The sequence below is a fragment of the Pleurodeles waltl genome, unplaced genomic scaffold (genome assembly GCF_031143425.1).
Source record: "Pleurodeles waltl isolate 20211129_DDA unplaced genomic scaffold, aPleWal1.hap1.20221129 scaffold_39, whole genome shotgun sequence".
NCBI lineage: Eukaryota > Metazoa > Chordata > Amphibia > Caudata > Salamandridae > Pleurodeles > Pleurodeles waltl.
Window position 1 is genome coordinate 4,916,312 of NW_027150097.1, and position 17,800 is coordinate 4,934,111.

The following is a 17,800-nucleotide window of genomic DNA, read 5'->3' on the forward strand; positions in this document are numbered from 1 at the left end:
ACTGTGACCTTTTCATACAGCTCAGTGTATGTGAGGTGTCTCCCACGGTCACACTGCATTCCGTACACTGAGAGTTATATTGTTCTTCTCAGTAGTACACAATCAATTGGGGTAACAGACACCTCACTTCTGACAAAAGAGAAGGAATGACCAGAAGTCATCATTTCTGCCACAACCTGTCAGGTCTCATTATTTACAACCTTAGAACTTCTACACATACACAGAGCCCAGGACACGGAGGACAGCAGCAGTCCCTGCATTGACTATTACTAACCCCTCCCCTTGAGCCAGACAAAGCCACGCCCCTCCCCCAGGACACCCCTTGACTCCTGGGTTTCCTCACCAGACTGATGGCCCCACAGACCCCTCTCCAATTATCTTCCAGCTGCTTCCTTGACGACACTCCCCTGCACCAGTCACAGGCTCCAGGTTGCCCTCCTGGGGCTCGAGTTATACTCCTTCTCTATCTACTAACAGCACCGACTCCAGTCCTGACACTGGATTGGTACACACAGAGAAGAAGCAGCTCAGAAGTAGTCTGGGTTGTTCCCAGGTACCTCCATCTTCACAGAGTGACCGCCAGGGGGCAGCACAGCCAAAGCACTCACAGCCAACAAGCCAAGAACCATCAATTGGATGTCAGCAGCCTTGTCAGAGGCGCAGAGACTAGTAATTCCACAGTATTTTGGGGCAGCAGAGGAAGAAGCAAGTGCTGAGCTGAAGTGGTCACTGCTGTTTTGTCACAACACCAGACATATGTTCTTAAAAGCATGTAAGCACACATTCTTAGGCATTCTCGGTCGTCTTCTCCCTTTCTGACTTTATACCAATTGTATACACCCGAATGGAGAAAAGTTAAAATATAAGGTACTAGGAATATGCGCAAAAGGTAGGCAAATTAAACATTTCAAGTACAAATATTACCATATTTATTGATGTAAAATGTAAACAAGTTAGACTGAAAATATGTGTGTGTGTTTACAAAGGATGTCTAAAGTGTATGCTGTGAGGTCAGGTTGCAGTTCACTACTTGCACTTGCGCCTTTCACAAGTGTGAGTACCCAGTTACACTAATGTCTGCTCTGACTTGTTATTCTGAGAGTCATGTGCTAAAGGGGGGCTTCCACCCTAGTTTGAGGGACCAGAGTACGAATGCCCCAGGGCACAGGAAGTACACAGTCCTCATTGATACAACTGTGGCCCAGTAACTTCTGACTGCCCTTTGACCCCACAGACTGGCACATACATGTCATCAGACTATAGCACCGTGGTACATATGCACACATGTGCATGTACACATCAGCCAGTTTTTTATTCATTTATGTGCTAATACTGTTCAGCATCAGGATGTGATGTCGAAGGAGAAAGGTGGAGAGCGCCGACGTCTCTGGTATTTCAAGACAAAACTAGAGACCTTTTCACACTCATATACTGCTCCAGGCAGATCTTCCACTGCAAATGCAAGTTATATGAGTCCAGCTGAAAACTGTTTATTTTTGGGTACTTGCTTTAGTCAAAGGTTACCATTTGCAACTCACAAAAAAAAAAGCAAAGGGCAATTTCATACATTAACACTTTGGTAAAGTCGTTCTTTCACACCGTACATTTCCGTAAGTTTCTCTCTCCTTGTAAGTTATCCGGTGTGAAGGCCGCGTGGAGTCAGGTCCACACTGTGCATCTTACTGTTGTGTAGCCAGAGTAGAGAGGTGTCCACACAGACACAGGACGTAGACAACACCTGTGTGTAGCATCACGTGCCCCCAGCAACGCCTATAGAATAATGTATAGATGCCCCCAAGCCGCAGAAACCACGAGGGGAATGAAAATAGGAAGAGACGGGTTATGTCAGAGATACAAATTGTTTCCTGCTCAAGACCTGCAATAAATTAAAACAAAAGTATTATTACAAACATTCCAGGTCCTACCGATATTGGAACTCAGATTGCTGGATTCAGAGTCCAGAGTGCTAATCATTACACGATGGAACCAACGTCCACGATCCTCAACCCTAGGAGTCCTGACAGTGTCAGTCACCACCTACTGTCTATCGCTTGAATTCGTCCACACTGTAAATCAAACATGACAAGTCCAACAGCACAACTAAAATGTGTATTTCACAAGTAATAACATAAAAACAGAAATATACTTTTGCTGATGCAGAAACAAAGAAAACGTCTCGTTTGATGCTTCGAAATCTCCATTTAGCATGGCCCCTTAACTAACCACCAAGAGTCTTTGCACGGCTGGGAACCTTTGTAAAAGACAAAGTGGGTCACTGTGAATGCAGCAGATCTTCACCCCTGTATTTCTTACAAAGAAGCATAGTTTTATTCCAGGTACAGGAGGCATCTCTGGTGTCTGATACTACCTGTAGTGTTCAGCCTACCCTCTCTGAGAGAGCAGCAGTGAGGGTACAAAGCACACTGGTTGCAAAATGTGGACACTGCAAACAGCAGCTACAATATCACAGATGATATAAAACACATAAAGTGCTCAAGTCTTATACTAGAAACAACACAGCAGGGGAATCATGTCATAAAACAAATGATGAACCCACAGTATGGACGGGGCAGGTAATAAAATGCGAATTTCCCATGGTGGGACCACAGTCAATTGCTGCCTTCTTCTCTGTGCCCCGGTCTCATTATATAATCTGTACTTTTTGTTGTGCAATAAAAGAAAAACAAGGAATAACCCTTCATAGTATTAATGTACAGGTCAAGGGCTGGGGAGAGAGGGCAGTAGATTTGGGGGTCGGTGTAAACCTCTGACGGCATTAGATGGAAGCAGAAGACAAAGCAAGTGACATTTATTAAGACTTTAGGCGCATTTAGGTTTATAGAAAAAAACTGAGAAAGATTAAAATGTCTGAGTAGTGAAAAACAAAAAATGGATTTCCCATACCGGGAGTCGAACCCAGGCTGCCTGGGTGAAAACCAGGAATCCTAACTGCTAGACCATATGGGAACTGTGACCTCTTCATACAGCTCAGTGTATGTGAGGTGTCTCCCAAGGTCACACGGCATTCCGTACACTGAGAGTTATATTGTTCTTCTCAGTAGTACACAATCAATTGGGGTAACAGACACCTCACTTCTGACAAAAGAGAAGGAATGACCAGAAGTCATCATTTCTGCCACAACCTGTCAGGTCTCATTATTTACAACCTTAGAACTTCTACACATACACAGAGCCCAGGACACGGAGGACAGCAGCAGTCCCTGCATTGACTATTACTAACCCCTCCCCTTGAGCCAGACAAAGCCACGCCCCTCCCCCAGGACACCCCTTGACTGCTGGGTTTCCTCACCAGACTGATGGCCCCACAGACCCCTCTCCAGTTATCTTCCAGCTGCTTCCTTGACAACACTCCCCTGCACCAGTCACAGGCTCCAGGCTGCCCTCCTGGGGCTCGAGTTATACTCCTTCTCTATCTACTAACAGCACCGACTCCAGTCCTGACACTGGATTGGTTCACACAGAGAAGAAGCAGCTCAGAAGTAGTCTGGGTTGTTCCCAGGTACCTGCATCTTCACAGAGTGACCGCCAGTGGGCTGCACAGCCAAAGCACTCAGAGCCCACAAGCCTACGAATCATCAATTGGATGTCAGCAGCCTTGTCAGAGGCGCAGAGACTAGTAATTCCACAGTATTTTGGGACAGCAGAGGAAGAAGCAAGTGCTGAGCTGAAGTGGTCACTGCTGTTTTGTCACAACACCAGACATATGTTCTTAAAAGCATGTAAGCGCACATTCTTAGGCATTCTCGGTCGTCTTCTCCCTTTCTGACATTATACCAATTGCATACACCCGAATGGAGAAAAGTTAAAATATAAGGTACTAGGAATATGCGCCAAAGGTAGGCAAATTAAACATTTCAAGTACAAATATTACCATATTTATTGATGTAAAATGTAAACAAGTTAGACTGAAAATATGTGTGTGTGTTTACAATGGATGTCTAAAGTGTATGCTGTGAGGTCAGGTTGCAGTTCACTACTTGCACTTGCGCCTTTCACAAGTGTGAGTACCCAGTTACACTAATGTCTGCTCTGACTTGTTATTCTGAGAGTCATGTGCTAAAGGGGGGCTTCCACCCTAGTTTGAGGGACCAGAGTACGAATGCCCCAGGGCACAGGAAGTACACAGTCCTCATTGATACAACTGTGGCCCAGTAACTTCTGACTGCCCTTTGACCCCACAGACTGGCACATATATGTCATCAGACTATAGCACCGTGGTACATATGCACACGTGTGCATGTACACGTCAGCCAGTTTTTTATTCATTTATGTGCTAATACTGTTCAGCATCAGGATGTGATGTCGAAGGAGAAAGGTGGAGAGCGCCGAAGTCTCTGGTATTTCAAGACAAAACTAGAGACCTTTTCACACTCATATACTGCTCCAGGCAGATCTTCCACTGCAAATGCAAGTTATATGAGTCCAGCTGAAAACTGTTTATTTTTGGGTACTTGCTTTAGTCAAAGGTTACCATTTGCAACTCACCAAAAAAAAGCAAAGGGCAATTTCATACATTAACACTTTGGTAAAGTCGTTCTTTCACACCGTACATTTCCGTAAGTTTCTCTCTCCTTGTAAGTTATCCGGTGTGAAGGCCGCGTGGAGTCAGGTCCACACTGTGCATCTTACTGTTGTGTAGCCAGAGTAGAGAGGTGTCCACACACACACAGAACGTAGACAACACCTATGTGTAGCATCACGTGCCCCCAGCAACGCCTATAGAATAATGTATAGATGCCCCCAAGCCGCAGAAACCACGAGGGGAATGAAAACAGGAAGAGACGGGTTATGTCAGAGATACAAATGGTTTCCTGCTCAAGACCTGCAATAAATTAAAACAAAAGTATTATTACAAACATTCCAGGTCCTACCGATATTGGAACTCAGATTGCTGGATTCAGAGTCCAGAGTGCTAATCATTACACGATGGAACCAACGTCCACGATCCTCAACCCTAGGAGTCCTGAAGCAGTGTCAGTCGCCACCTACTGTCTATCGCTTGAATTCGTTCACACTGTAAATCAAACATGACAAGTCCAACAGCACAACTAAAATGTGTATTTCACAAGTAATAACATAAAAACAGAAATATTCTTTTGCTGATGCAGAAACAAAGAAAAAGTCTCGTCTGATGCTTCGGAATCTCCATTTAGCATGGCCCCTTAACTAACCACCAAGAGTCTTTGCACGGCTGGGAACCTTTGTAAAAGACTCAGTGGGTCACTGTGAATGCAGCAGATCTTCACCCCTGTATTTCTTACAAAGAAGCAGAGTTTTATTCCAGGTACAGGAGGCATCTCTGGTGTCTGATACTACCTGTAGTGTTCAGCCTACCCTCTCTGAGAGAGCAGCAGTGAGGGTACAAAGCACATTGGTTGCAAAATGTGGACACTGCAAACAGCAGCTGCAATATCACAGATGATATAAAACACATAAAGTGCTCAAGTCTTATACTAGAAACAACACAGCAGGGGAATCATGTCATAAAACAAATGATGAACCCACAGTATGGACGGGGCAGGTAATAAAATGCGAATTTCCCATGGTGGGACCACAGTCAATTGCTGCCTTCTTCTCTGTGCCCTGGTCTCATTATATAATCTGTACTTTTTGTTGTGCAATAAAAGAAAAACAAGGAATAACCCTTCATAGTATTAATGTACAGGTCAAGGGCTGGGGAGAGAGGGCAGTAGATTTGGGGGTCGGTGTAAACCTCTGACGGCATTAGATGGAAGCAGAAGACAAAGCAAGTGACATTTATTAAGACTTTAGGTGCATTTAGGTTTATAGAAAAAATCGGAGAAAGATTAAAATGTCTGAGTAGTGAAAAAAAAATGGATTTCCCATACCGGGAGTCGAACCCGGGCCGCCTGGGTGAAAACAAGGAATCCTAACTGCTAGACCATATGGGAACTGTGACCTCTTCATACAGCTCAGTGTATGTGAGGTGTCTCCCAAGGTCACACGGCATTCCGTACACTGAGAGTTATATTGTTCTTCTCAGTAGTACACAATCAATTGGGGTAACAGACACCTCACTTCTGACAAAAGAGAAGGAATGACCAGAAGTCATCATTTCTGCCACAACCTGTCAGGTCTCATTATTTACAACCTTAGAACTTCTACACATACACAGAGCCCAGGACACGGAGGACAGCAGCAGTCCCTGCATTGACTATTACTAACCCCTCCCCTTGAGCCAGACAAAGCCACGCCCCTCCCGCAGGACACCCCTTGACTCCTGGGTTTCCTCACCAGACTGATGGCCCCACAGACCCCTCTCCAGTTATCTTCCAGCTGCTTCCTTGACGACACTCCCCTGCACCTGTCACAGGCTCCAGGCTGCCCTCCTGGGGCTCGAGTTATACTCCTTCTCTATCTACTAACAGCACCGACTCCAGTCCTGACACTGGATTGGTTCACACAGAGAAGAAGCAGCTCAGAAGTAGTCTGGGTTGTTCCCAGGTACCTGCATCTTCACAGAGTGACCGCCAGGGGGCAGCACAGCCAAAGCACTCAGAGCCCACAAGCCTACGAATCATCAATTGGATGTCAGCAGCCTTGTCAGAGGCGCAGATACTAGTAATTCCACAGTATTTTGGGACAGCAGAGGAAGAAGCAAGTGCTGAGCTGAAGTGGTCACTGCTGTTTTGTCACAACACCAGACATATGTTCTTAAAAGCATGTAAGCGCACATTCTTAGGCATTCTCGGTCGTCTTCTCCCTTTCTGACATTATACCAATTGTATACACCCGAATGGAGAAAAGTTAAAATATAAGGTACTAGGAATATGCGCCAAAGGTAGGCAAATTAAACATTTCAAGTACAAATATTACCATATTTATTGATGTAAAATGTAAACAAGTTAGACTGAAAATATGTGTGTGTGTTTACAATGGATGTCTAAAGTGTATGCTGTGAGGTCAGGTTGCAGTTCACTACTTGCACTTGCGCCTTTCACAAGTGTGAGTACCCAGTTACACTAATGTCTGCTCTGACTTGTTATTCTGAGAGTCATGTGCTAAAGGGGGGCTTCCACCCTAGTTTGAGGGACCAGAGTACGAATGCCCCAGGGCACAGGAAGTACACAGTCCTCATTGATACAACTGTGGCCCAGTAACTTCTGACTGCCCTTTGACCCCACAGACTGGCACATATATGTCATCAGACTATAGCACCGTGGTACATATGCACACGTGTGCAGGTACACGTCAGCCAGTTTTTTATTCATTTATGTGCTAATACTGTTCAGCATCAGGATGTGATGTCGAAGGAGAAAGGTGGAGAGCGCCGACGTCTCTGGTATTTCAAGACAAAACTAGAGACCTTTTCACACTCATATACTGCTCCAGGCAGATCTTCCACTGCAAATGCAAGTTATATGAGTCCAGCTGAAAACTGTTTATTTTTGGGTACTTGCTTTAGTCAAAGGTTACCATTTGCAACTCACAAAAAAAAAAGCAAAGGGCAATTTCATACATTAACACTTTGGTAAAGTTGTTCTTTCACACCGTACATTTCCGTAAGTTTCTCTCTCCTTGTAAGTTATCCGGTGTGAAGGCCGCGTGGAGTCAGGTCCACACTGTGCATCTTACTGTTGTGTAGCCAGAGTAGAGAGGTGTCCACACAGACACAGGACGTAGACAACACCTGTGTGTAGCATCACGTGCCCCCAGCAACGCCTATAGAATAATGTATAGATGCCCCCAAGCCGCAGAAACCACGAGGGGAATGAAAATAGGAAGAGACGGGTTATGTCAGAGATACAAATTGTTTCCTGCTCAAGACCTGCAATAAATTAAAACAAAAGTATTATTACAAACATTCCAGGTCCTACCGATATTGGAACTCAGATTGCTGGATTCAGAGTCCAGAGTGCTAATCATTACACGATGGAACCAACGTCCACGATCCTCAACCCTAGGAGTCCTGACAGTGTCAGTCACCACCTACTGTCTATCGCTTGAATTCGTTCACACTGTAAATCAAACATGACAAGTACAACAGCACAACTAAAATGTGTATTTCACAAGTAATAACATAAAAACAGAAATATACTTTTGCTGATGCAGAAACAAAGAAAACGTTTCGTCTGATGCTTCGAAATCTCCATTTAGCATGGCCCCTTAACTAACCACCAAGAGTCTTTGCACGGCTGGGAACCTTTGTAAAAGACAAAGTGGGTCACTGTGAATGCAGCAGATCTTCACCCCTGTATTTCTTACAAAGAAGCATAGTTTTATTCCAGGTACAGGAGGCATCTCTGATGTCTGATACTACCTGTAGTGTTCAGCCTACCCTCTCTGAGAGAGCAGCAGTGAGGGTACAAAGCACACTGGTTGCAAAATGTGGACACTGCAAACAGCAGCTGCAATATCACAGATGATATAAAACACATAAAGTGCTCAAGTCTTATACTAGAAACAACACAGCAGGGGAATCATGTCATAAAACAAATGATGAACCCACAGTATGGACGGGGCAGGTAATAAAATGCGAATTTCCCATGGTGGGACCACAGTCAATTGCTGCCTTCTTCTCTGTGCCCCGGTCTCATTATATAATCTGTACTTTTTGTTGTGCAATAAAAGAAAAACAAGGAATAACCCTTCATAGTATTAATGTACAGGTCAAGGGCTGGGGAGAGAGGGCAGTAGATTTGGGGGTCGGTGTAAACCTCTGACGGCATTAGATGGAAGCAGTAGACAAAGCAAGTGACATTTATTAAGACTTTAGGTGCATTTAGGTTTATAGAAAAAAACTGAGAAAGATTAAAATGTCTGAGTAGTGAAAAACAAAAAATGGATTTCCCATACCAGGAGTCGAACCCAGGCTGCCTGGGTGAAAACCAGGAATCCTAACTGCTAGACCATATGGGAACTGTGACCTCTTCATACAGCTCAGTGAATGTGAGGTGTCTCCCAAGGTCACACGGCATTCCGTACACTGAGAGTTATATTGTTCTTCTCAGTAGTACACAATCAATTGGGGTAACAGACACCTCACTTCTGACAAAAGAGAAGGAATGACCAGAAGTCATCATTTCTGCCACAACCTGTCAGGTCTCATTATTTACAACCTTAGAAATTCTACACATACACAGAGCCCAGGACACGGAGGACAGCAGCAGTCCATTCATTGACTATTACTAACCCCTCCCCTTGAGCCAGACAAAGCCACGCCCCTCCCCCAGGACACCCCTTGACTCCTGGGTTTCCTCACCAGACTGATGGCCCCACAGACCCCTCTCCAGTTATCTTCCAGCTGCTTCCTTGACGACACTCCCCTGCACCTGTCACAGGCTCCAGGCTGCCCTCCTGGGGCTCGAGTTATACTCCTTCTCTATCTACTAACAGCACCGACTCCAGTCCTGACAATGGAATGGTTCACACAGAGAAGAAGCAGCTCAGAAGTAGTCTGGGTTGTTCCCAGGTACCTGCATCTTCACAGAGTGACCGCCAGGGGGCAGCACAGCCAAAGCACTCACAGCCCACAAGCCTACGAATCATCAATTGGATGTCAGCAGCCCTGTCAGAGGCGCAGAGACTAGTAATTCCACAGTATTTTGGGACAGCAGAGGAAGAAGCAAGTGCTGAGCTAAAGTGGTCAGTGCTGTTTTGTCACAACACCAGACATATGTTCTTAAAAGCATGTAAGCGCACATTCTTAGGCATTCTCGGTCGTCTTCTCCCTTTCTGACATTATACCAATTGTATACACCCGAATGGAGAAAAGTTAAAATATAAGGGACTAGGAATATGCGCCAAAGGTAGGCATATTAAACATTTCAAGTACAAATATTACCATATTTATTGATGTAAAATGTAAACAAGTTAGACTGAAAATATGTGTGTGTGTTTACAAAGGATGTCTAAAGTGTATGTTGTGAGGTCAGGTTGCAGTTCACTACTTGCTCTTGCGCCTTTCACAAGTGTGAGTACCCAGTTACACTAATGTCTGCTCTGACTTGTTATTCTGAGAGTCATGTGCTAAAGGGGGGCTTCCACCCTAGTTTGAGGGACCAGAGTACGAATGCCCCAGGGCACAGGAAGTACACAGTCCTCATTGATACAACTGTGGCCCAGTAACCTCTGACTGCCCTTTGACCCCACAGACTGGCACATATATGTCATCAGACTATAGCACCGTGGTACATATGCACACATGTGCATGTACACGTCAGCCAGTTTTTTATTCATTTATGTGCTAATACTGTTCAGCATCAGGATGTGATGTCGAAGGAGAAAGGTGGAGAGCGCCGAAGTCTCTGGTATTTCAAGACAAAACTAGAGACCTTTTCACACTCATATACTGCTCCAGGCAGATCTTCCACTGCAAATGCAAGATATGAGACCAGCTGAAAACTGTTTATTTTTGGGTACTTGCTTTAGTCAAAGGTTACCATTTGCAACTCACAAAAAAAAATCAAAGGGCAATTTCATACATTAACACTTTGGTAAAGTCGTTCTTTCACACCGTACATTTCAGGAAGTTTTTCTATCCTTGTAAGTTATCCGGTGTGAAGGCCGCGTGGAGTCAGGTCCACACTGTGCATCTTACTGTTATGTAGCCAGAGTAGAGAGGTGTCCACACAGACACAGGACGTAGACAACACCTGTGTGTAGCATCACGTGCCCCCAGCAACGCCTATAGAATAATGTATAGATGCCCCCAAGCCGCAGAAACCACGAGGGGAATGAAAACAGGAAGAGACGGGTTATGTCAGAAATACAAATGGTTTCCTGCTCAAGACCTGCAATAAATTAAAACAAAAGTATTATTACAAACATTCCAGGTCCTACCGATATTGGAACTCAGATTGCTGGATTCAGAGTCCAGAGTGCTAATCATTACACGATGGAACCAACGTCCACGATCCTCAACCCTAGGAGTCCTGAAGCAGTGTCAGTCGCCACCTACTGTCTATCGCTTGAATTCGTTCACACTGTAAATCAAACATGCCAAATTCAACAGCACAACTAAAATGTGTATTTCACAAGTAATAACATAAAAACAGAAATATACTTTTGCTGATGCAGAAACAAAAAAAACGTCTCGTCTGATGCTTCGAAATCTCCATTTAGCATGGCCCCTTAACTAACCACCAAGAGTCTTTGCACGGCTGGGAACCTTTGTAAAAGACTCAGTGGGTCACTGTGAATGCAGCAGATCTTCACCCCTGTATTTCTTACAAAGAAGCAGAGTTTTATTCCAGATACAGGAGGCATCTCTGGTGTCTGATACTACCGGTAGTGTTCAGCCTCCCCTCTCTAAGAGAGCAGCAGTGAGGGTACAAAGCACACTGGTTGCAAAATGTGGACACTGCAAACAGCAGCTTCAATATCACAGATGATATAAAACACATAAAGTACTCAAGTCTTATACTAGAAACAACACAGCAGGGGAATCATGTCATAAAACAAATGATGAACCCACAGTATGGACGGGGCAGGTAATAAAATGCGAATTTCCCATGGTGGGACCACAGTCAATTGCTGCCTTCTTCTCTGTGCCCCGGTCTCATTATATAATCTGTACTTTTTGTTGTGCAATAAAAGAAAAACAAGGAATAACCCTTCATATTATTAATGTACAGGTCAAGGGCTGGGGAGAGAGGGCAGTAGATTTGGGGGTCGGTGTAAACCTCTGACGGCATTAGATGGAAGCAGAAGACAAAGCAAGTGACATTTATTAAGACTTTAGGTGCATTTAGGTTTATAGAAAAAAACTGAGAAAGATTAAAATGTCTGAGTAGTGAAAAAAAAAAATGATTTCCCATACCGGGAGTCGAACTTGGGCCGGCTGGGTGAAAACCAGGAATCCTAACCGCTAGACCATATGGGAACTGTGACCTCTTTATACAGCTCAGTCCATGTGAGGTGTCTCCCACGGTCACACTGCATTCCGTACACTGAGAGTTCTATTGTTCTTCTCAGTAGTACACAATCAATTGGGGTAACAGACACCTCACTTCTGACAAAAGAGAAGGAATGACCAGAAGTCATCATTTCTGCCACAACCTGTCAGGTCTCATTATTTACAACCTTAGAACTTCTACACATACACAGAGCCCAGGACACGGAGGACAGCAGCAGTCCCTGCATTGACTATTACTAACCCCTCCCCTTGAGCCAGACAAAGCCACGCCCCTCCCCCAGGACACCCCTTGACTCCTGGGTTTCCTCACCAGACTGATGGCCCCACAGACCCCTCTCCAGTTATCTTCCAGCTGCTTCCTTGACGACACTCCCCTGCACCTGTCACAGGCTCCAGGCTGCCCTCCTGGGGCTCGAGTTATACTCCTTCTCTATCTACTAACAGCACCGACTCCAGTCCTGACACTGGATTGGTACACACAGAGAAGAAGCAGCTCAGAAGTAGTCTGGGTTGTTCCCAGGTACCTCCATCTTCACAGAGTGACCGCCAGGGGGCAGCACAGCCAAAGCACTCACAGCCAACAAGCCAAGAACCATCAATTGGATGTCAGCAGCCTTGTCAGAGGCGCAGAGACTAGTAATTCCACAGTATTTTGGGGCAGCAGAGGAAGAAGCAAGTGCTGAGCTGAAGTGGTCACTGCTGTTTTGTCACAACACCAGACATATGTTCTTAAAAGCATGTAAGCACACACTCTTAGGCATTCTCGGTCGTCTTCTCCCTTTCTGACTTTATACCAATTGTATACACCCGAATGGAGAAAAGTTAAAATATAAGGTACTAGGAATATGCGCAAAAGGTAGGCAAATTAAACATTTCAAGTACAAATATTACCATATTTATTGATGTAAAATGTAAACAAGTTAGACTGAAAATATGTGTGTGTGTTTACAAAGGATGTCTAAAGTGTATGCTGTGAGGTCAGGTTGCAGTTCACTACTTGCACTTGCTCCTTTCACAAGTGTGAGTACCCAGTTACACTAATGTCTGCTCTGACTTGTTATTCTGAGAGTCATGTGCTAAAGGGGGGCTTCCACCCTAGTTTGAGGGACCAGAGTACGAATGCCCCAGGGCACAGGAAGTACACAGTCCTCATTGATACAACTGTGGCCCAGTAACTTCTGACTGCCCTTTGACCCCACAGACTGGCACATACATGTCATCAGACTATAGCACCGTGGTACATATGCACACATGTGCATGTACACGTCAGCCAGTTTTTTATTCATTTATGTGCTAATACTGTTCAGCATCAGGATGTGATGTCGAAGGAGAAAGGTGGAGAGCGCCGACGTCTCTGGTATTTCAAGACAAAACTAGAGACCTTTTCACACTCATATACTGCTCCAGGCAGATCTTCCACTGCAAATGCAAGTTATATGAGTCCAGCTGAAAACTGTTTATTTTTGGGTACTTGCTTTAGTCAAAGGTTACCATTTGCAACTCACAAAAAAAAAAGCAAAGGGCAATTTCATACATTAACACTTTGGTAAAGTCGTTCTTTCACACCGTACATTTCCGTAAGTTTCTCTCTCCTTGTAAGTTATCCGGTGTGAAGGCCGCGTGGAGTCAGGTCCACACTGTGCATCTTACTGTTGTGTAGCCAGAGTAGAGAGGTGTCCACACAGACACAGGACGTAGACAACACCTGTGTGTAGCATCACGTGCCCCCAGCAACGCCTATAGAATAATGTATAGATGCCCCCAAGCCGCAGAAACCACGAGGGGAATGAAAATAGGAAGAGACGGGTTATGTCAGAGATACAAATTGTTTCCTGCTCAAGACCTGCAATAAATTAAAACAAAAGTATTATTACAAACATTCCAGGTCCTACCGATATTGGAACTCAGATTGCTGGATTCAGAGTCCAGAGTGCTAATCATTACACGATGGAACCAACGTCCACGATCCTCAACCCTAGGAGTCCTGACAGTGTCAGTCACCACCTACTGTCTATCGCTTGAATTCGTTCACACTGTAAATCAAACATGACAAGTCCAACAGCACAACTAAAATGTGTATTTCACAAGTAATAACATAAAAACAGAAATATACTTTTGCTGATGCAGAAACAAAGAAAACGTCTCGTCTGATGCTTCGAAATCTCCATTTAGCATGGCCCCTTAACTAACCACCAAGAGTCTTTGCACGGCTGGGAACCTTTGTAAAAGACAAAGTGGGTCACTGTGAATGCAGCAGATCTTCACCCCTGTATTTCTTACAAAGAAGCATAGTTTTATTCCAGGTACAGGAGGCATCTCTGGTGTCTGATACTACCTGTAGTGTTCAGCCTACCCTCTCTGAGAGAGTAGCAGTGAGGGTACAAAGCACACTGGTTGCAAAATGTGGACACTGCAAACAGCAGCTGCAATATCACAGATGATATAAAACACATAAAGTGCTCAAGTCTTATACTAGAAACAACACAGCAGGGGAATCATGTCATAAAACAAATGATGAACCCACAGTATGGACGGAGCAGGTAATAAAATGCGAATTTCCCATGGTGGGACCACAGTCAATTGCTGCCTTCTTCTCTGTGCCCCGGTCTCATTATATAATCTGTACTTTTTGTTGTGCAATAAAAGAAAAACAAGGAATAACCCTTCATAGTATTAATGTACAGGTCAAGGGCTGGGGAGAGAGGGCAGTAGATTTGGGGGTCGGTGTAAACCTCTGACGGCATTAGATGGAAGCAGAAGACAAAGCAAGTGACATTTATTAAGACTTTAGGTGCATTTAGGTTTATAGAAAAAAACTGAGAAAGATTAAAATGTCTGAGTAGTGAAAAACAAAAAATGGATTTCCCATACCGGGAGTCGAACCCGGGCCGCCTGGGTGAAAACCAGGAATCCTAACTGCTAGACCATATGGGAACTGTGACCTCTTCATACAGCTCAGTGTATGTGAGGTGTCTCCCAAGGTCACACGGCATTCCGTACACTGAGAGTTATATTGTTCTTCTCAGTAGTACACAATCAATTGGGGTAACAGACACCTCACTTCTGACAAAAGAGAAGGAATGACCAGAAGTCATCATTTCTGCCACAACCTGTCAGGTCTCATTATTTACAACCTTAGAACTTCTACACATACACAGAGCCCAGGACACGGAGGACAGCAGCAGTCCCTGCATTGACTATTACTAACCCCTCCCCTTGAGCCAGACAAAGCCACGCCCCTCCCGCAGGACACCCCTTGACTCCTGGGTTTCCTCACCAGACTGATGGCCCCACAGACCCCTCTCCAGTTATCTTCCAGCTGCTTCCTTGACGACACTCCCCTGCACCTGTCACAGGCTCCAGGCTGCCCTCCTGGGGCTCGAGTTATACTCCTTCTCTATCTACTAACAGCACCGACTCCAGTCCTGACACTGGATTGGTTCACACAGAGAAGAAGCAGCTCAGAAGTAGTCTGGGTTGTTCCCAGGTACCTGCATCTTCACAGAGTGACCGCCAGGGGGCAGCACAGCCAAAGCACTCAGAGCCCACAAGCCTACGAATCATCAATTGGATGTCAGCAGCCTTGTCAGAGGCGCAGATACTAGTAATTCCACAGTATTTTGGGACAGCAGAGGAAGAAGCAAGTGCTGAGCTGAAGTGGTCACTGCTGTTTTGTCACAACACCAGACATATGTTCTTAAAAGCACGTAAGCGCACATTCTTAGGAATTCTCGGTCGTCTTCTCCCTTTCTGACATTATACCAATTGTATACACCCGAATGGAGAAAAGTTAAAATATAAGGTACTAGGAATATGCGCCAAAGGTAGGCAAATTAAACATTTCAAGTACAAATATTACCATATTTATTGATGTAAAATGTAAACAAGTTAGACTGAAAATATGTGTGTGTGTTTACAATGGATGTCTAAAGTGTATGCTGTGAGGTCAGGTTGCAGTTCACTACTTGCACTTGCGCCTTTCACAAGTGTGAGTACCCAGTTACACTAATGTCTGCTCTGACTTGTTATTCTGAGAGTCATGTGCTAAAGGGGGGCTTCCACCCTAGTTTGAGGGACCAGAGTACGAATGCCCCAGGGCACAGGAAGTACACAGTCCTCATTGATACAACTGTGGCCCAGTAACTTCTGACTGCCCTTTGACCCCACAGACTGGCACATATATGTCATCAGACTATAGCACCGTGGTACATATGCACACGTGTGCATGTACACGTCAGCCAGTTTTTTATTCATTTATGTGCTAATACTGTTCAGCATCAGGATGTGATGTCGAAGGAGAAAGGTGGAGAGCGCCGAAGTCTCTGGTATTTCAAGACAAAACTAGAGACCTTTTCACACTCATATACTGCTCCAGGCAGATCTTCCACTGCAAATGCAAGTTATATGAGTCCAGCTGAAAACTGTTTATTTTTGGGTACTTGCTTTAGTCAAAGGTTACCATTTGCAACTCACCAAAAAAAAAGCAAAGGGCAATTTCATACATTAACACTTTGGTAAAGTCGTTCTTTCACACCGTACATTTCCGTAAGTTTCTCTCTCCTTGTAAGTTATCCGGTGTGAAGGCCGCGTGGAGTCAGGTCCACACTGTGCATCTTACTGTTGTGTAGCCAGAGTAGAGAGGTGTCCACACACACACAGAACGTAGACAACACCTATGTGTAGCATCACGTGCCCCCAGCAACGCCTATAGAATAATGTATAGATGCCCCCAAGCCGCAGAAACCACGAGGGGAATGAAAACAGGAAGAGACGGGTTATGTCAGAGATACAAATGGTTTCCTGCTCAAGACCTGCAATAAATTAAAACAAAAGTATTATTACAAACATTCCAGGTCCTACCGATATTGGAACTCAGATTGCTGGATTCAGAGTCCAGAGTGCTAATCATTACACGATGGAACCAACGTCCACGATCCTCAACCCTAGGAGTCCTGAAGCAGTGTCAGTCGCCACCTACTGTCTATCGCTTGAATTCGTTCACACTGTAAATCAAAGATGACAAGTCCAACAGCACAACTAAAATGTGTATTTCACAAGTAATAACATAAAAACAGAAATATACTTTTGCTGATGCAGAAACAAAGAAAAAGTCTCGTCTGATGCTTCGGAATCTCCATTTAGCATGGCCCCTTAACTAACCACCAAGAGTCTTTGCACGGCTGGGAACCTTTGTAAAAGACTCAGTGGGTCACTGTGAATGCAGCAGATCTTCACCCCTGTATTTCTTACAAAGAAGCAGAGTTTTATTCCAGGTACAGGAGGCATCTCTGGTGTCTGATACTACCTGTAGTGTTCAGCCTACCCTCTCTGAGAGAGCAGCAGTGAGGGTACAAAGCACATTGGTTGCAAAATGTGGACACTGCAAACAGCAGCTGCAATATCACAGATGATATAAAACACATAAAGTGCTCAAGTCTTATACTAGAAACAACACAGCAGGGGAATCATGTCATAAAACAAATGATGAACCCACAGTATGGACGGGGCAGGTAATAAAATGTGAATTTCCCATGGTGGGACCACAGTCAATTGCTGCCTTCTTCTCTGTGCCCTGGTCTCATTATATAATCTGTACTTTTTGTTGTGCAATAAAAGAAAAACAAGGAATAACCCTTCATAGTATTAATGTACAGGTCAAGGGCTGGGGAGAGAGGGCAGTAGATTTGGGGGTCGGTGTAAACCTCTGACGGCATTAGATGGAAGCAGAAGACAAAGCAAGTGACATTTATTAAGACTTTAGGTGCATTTAGGTTTATAGAAAAAATCGGAGAAAGATTAAAATGTCTGAGTAGTGAAAAAAAAATGGATTTCCCATACCGGGAGTCGAACCCTGGCCGCCTGGGTGAAAACCAGGATTCCTAACCGCTAGACCATATGGGA

General features: G+C 44.6%; 3 non-coding genes across 3 annotated transcripts; all 3 read right to left on the minus strand.

Annotated features, from left to right (window-relative positions):
- Positions 1–2,895: 2,895 nt before the first annotated feature.
- On the minus strand, positions 2,896–2,967 carry TRNAE-UUC (transfer RNA glutamic acid (anticodon UUC)). Its single transcript has one exon. It is a non-coding gene; the product is annotated as a tRNA-Glu (tRNA).
- Positions 2,968–14,761: 11,794 nt separating this feature from the next.
- On the minus strand, positions 14,762–14,833 carry TRNAE-UUC (transfer RNA glutamic acid (anticodon UUC)). Its single transcript has one exon. It is a non-coding gene; the product is annotated as a tRNA-Glu (tRNA).
- Positions 14,834–17,728: 2,895 nt separating this feature from the next.
- Positions 17,729–17,800, minus strand: TRNAE-UUC (transfer RNA glutamic acid (anticodon UUC)). The gene has a single exon. It is a non-coding gene; the product is annotated as a tRNA-Glu (tRNA).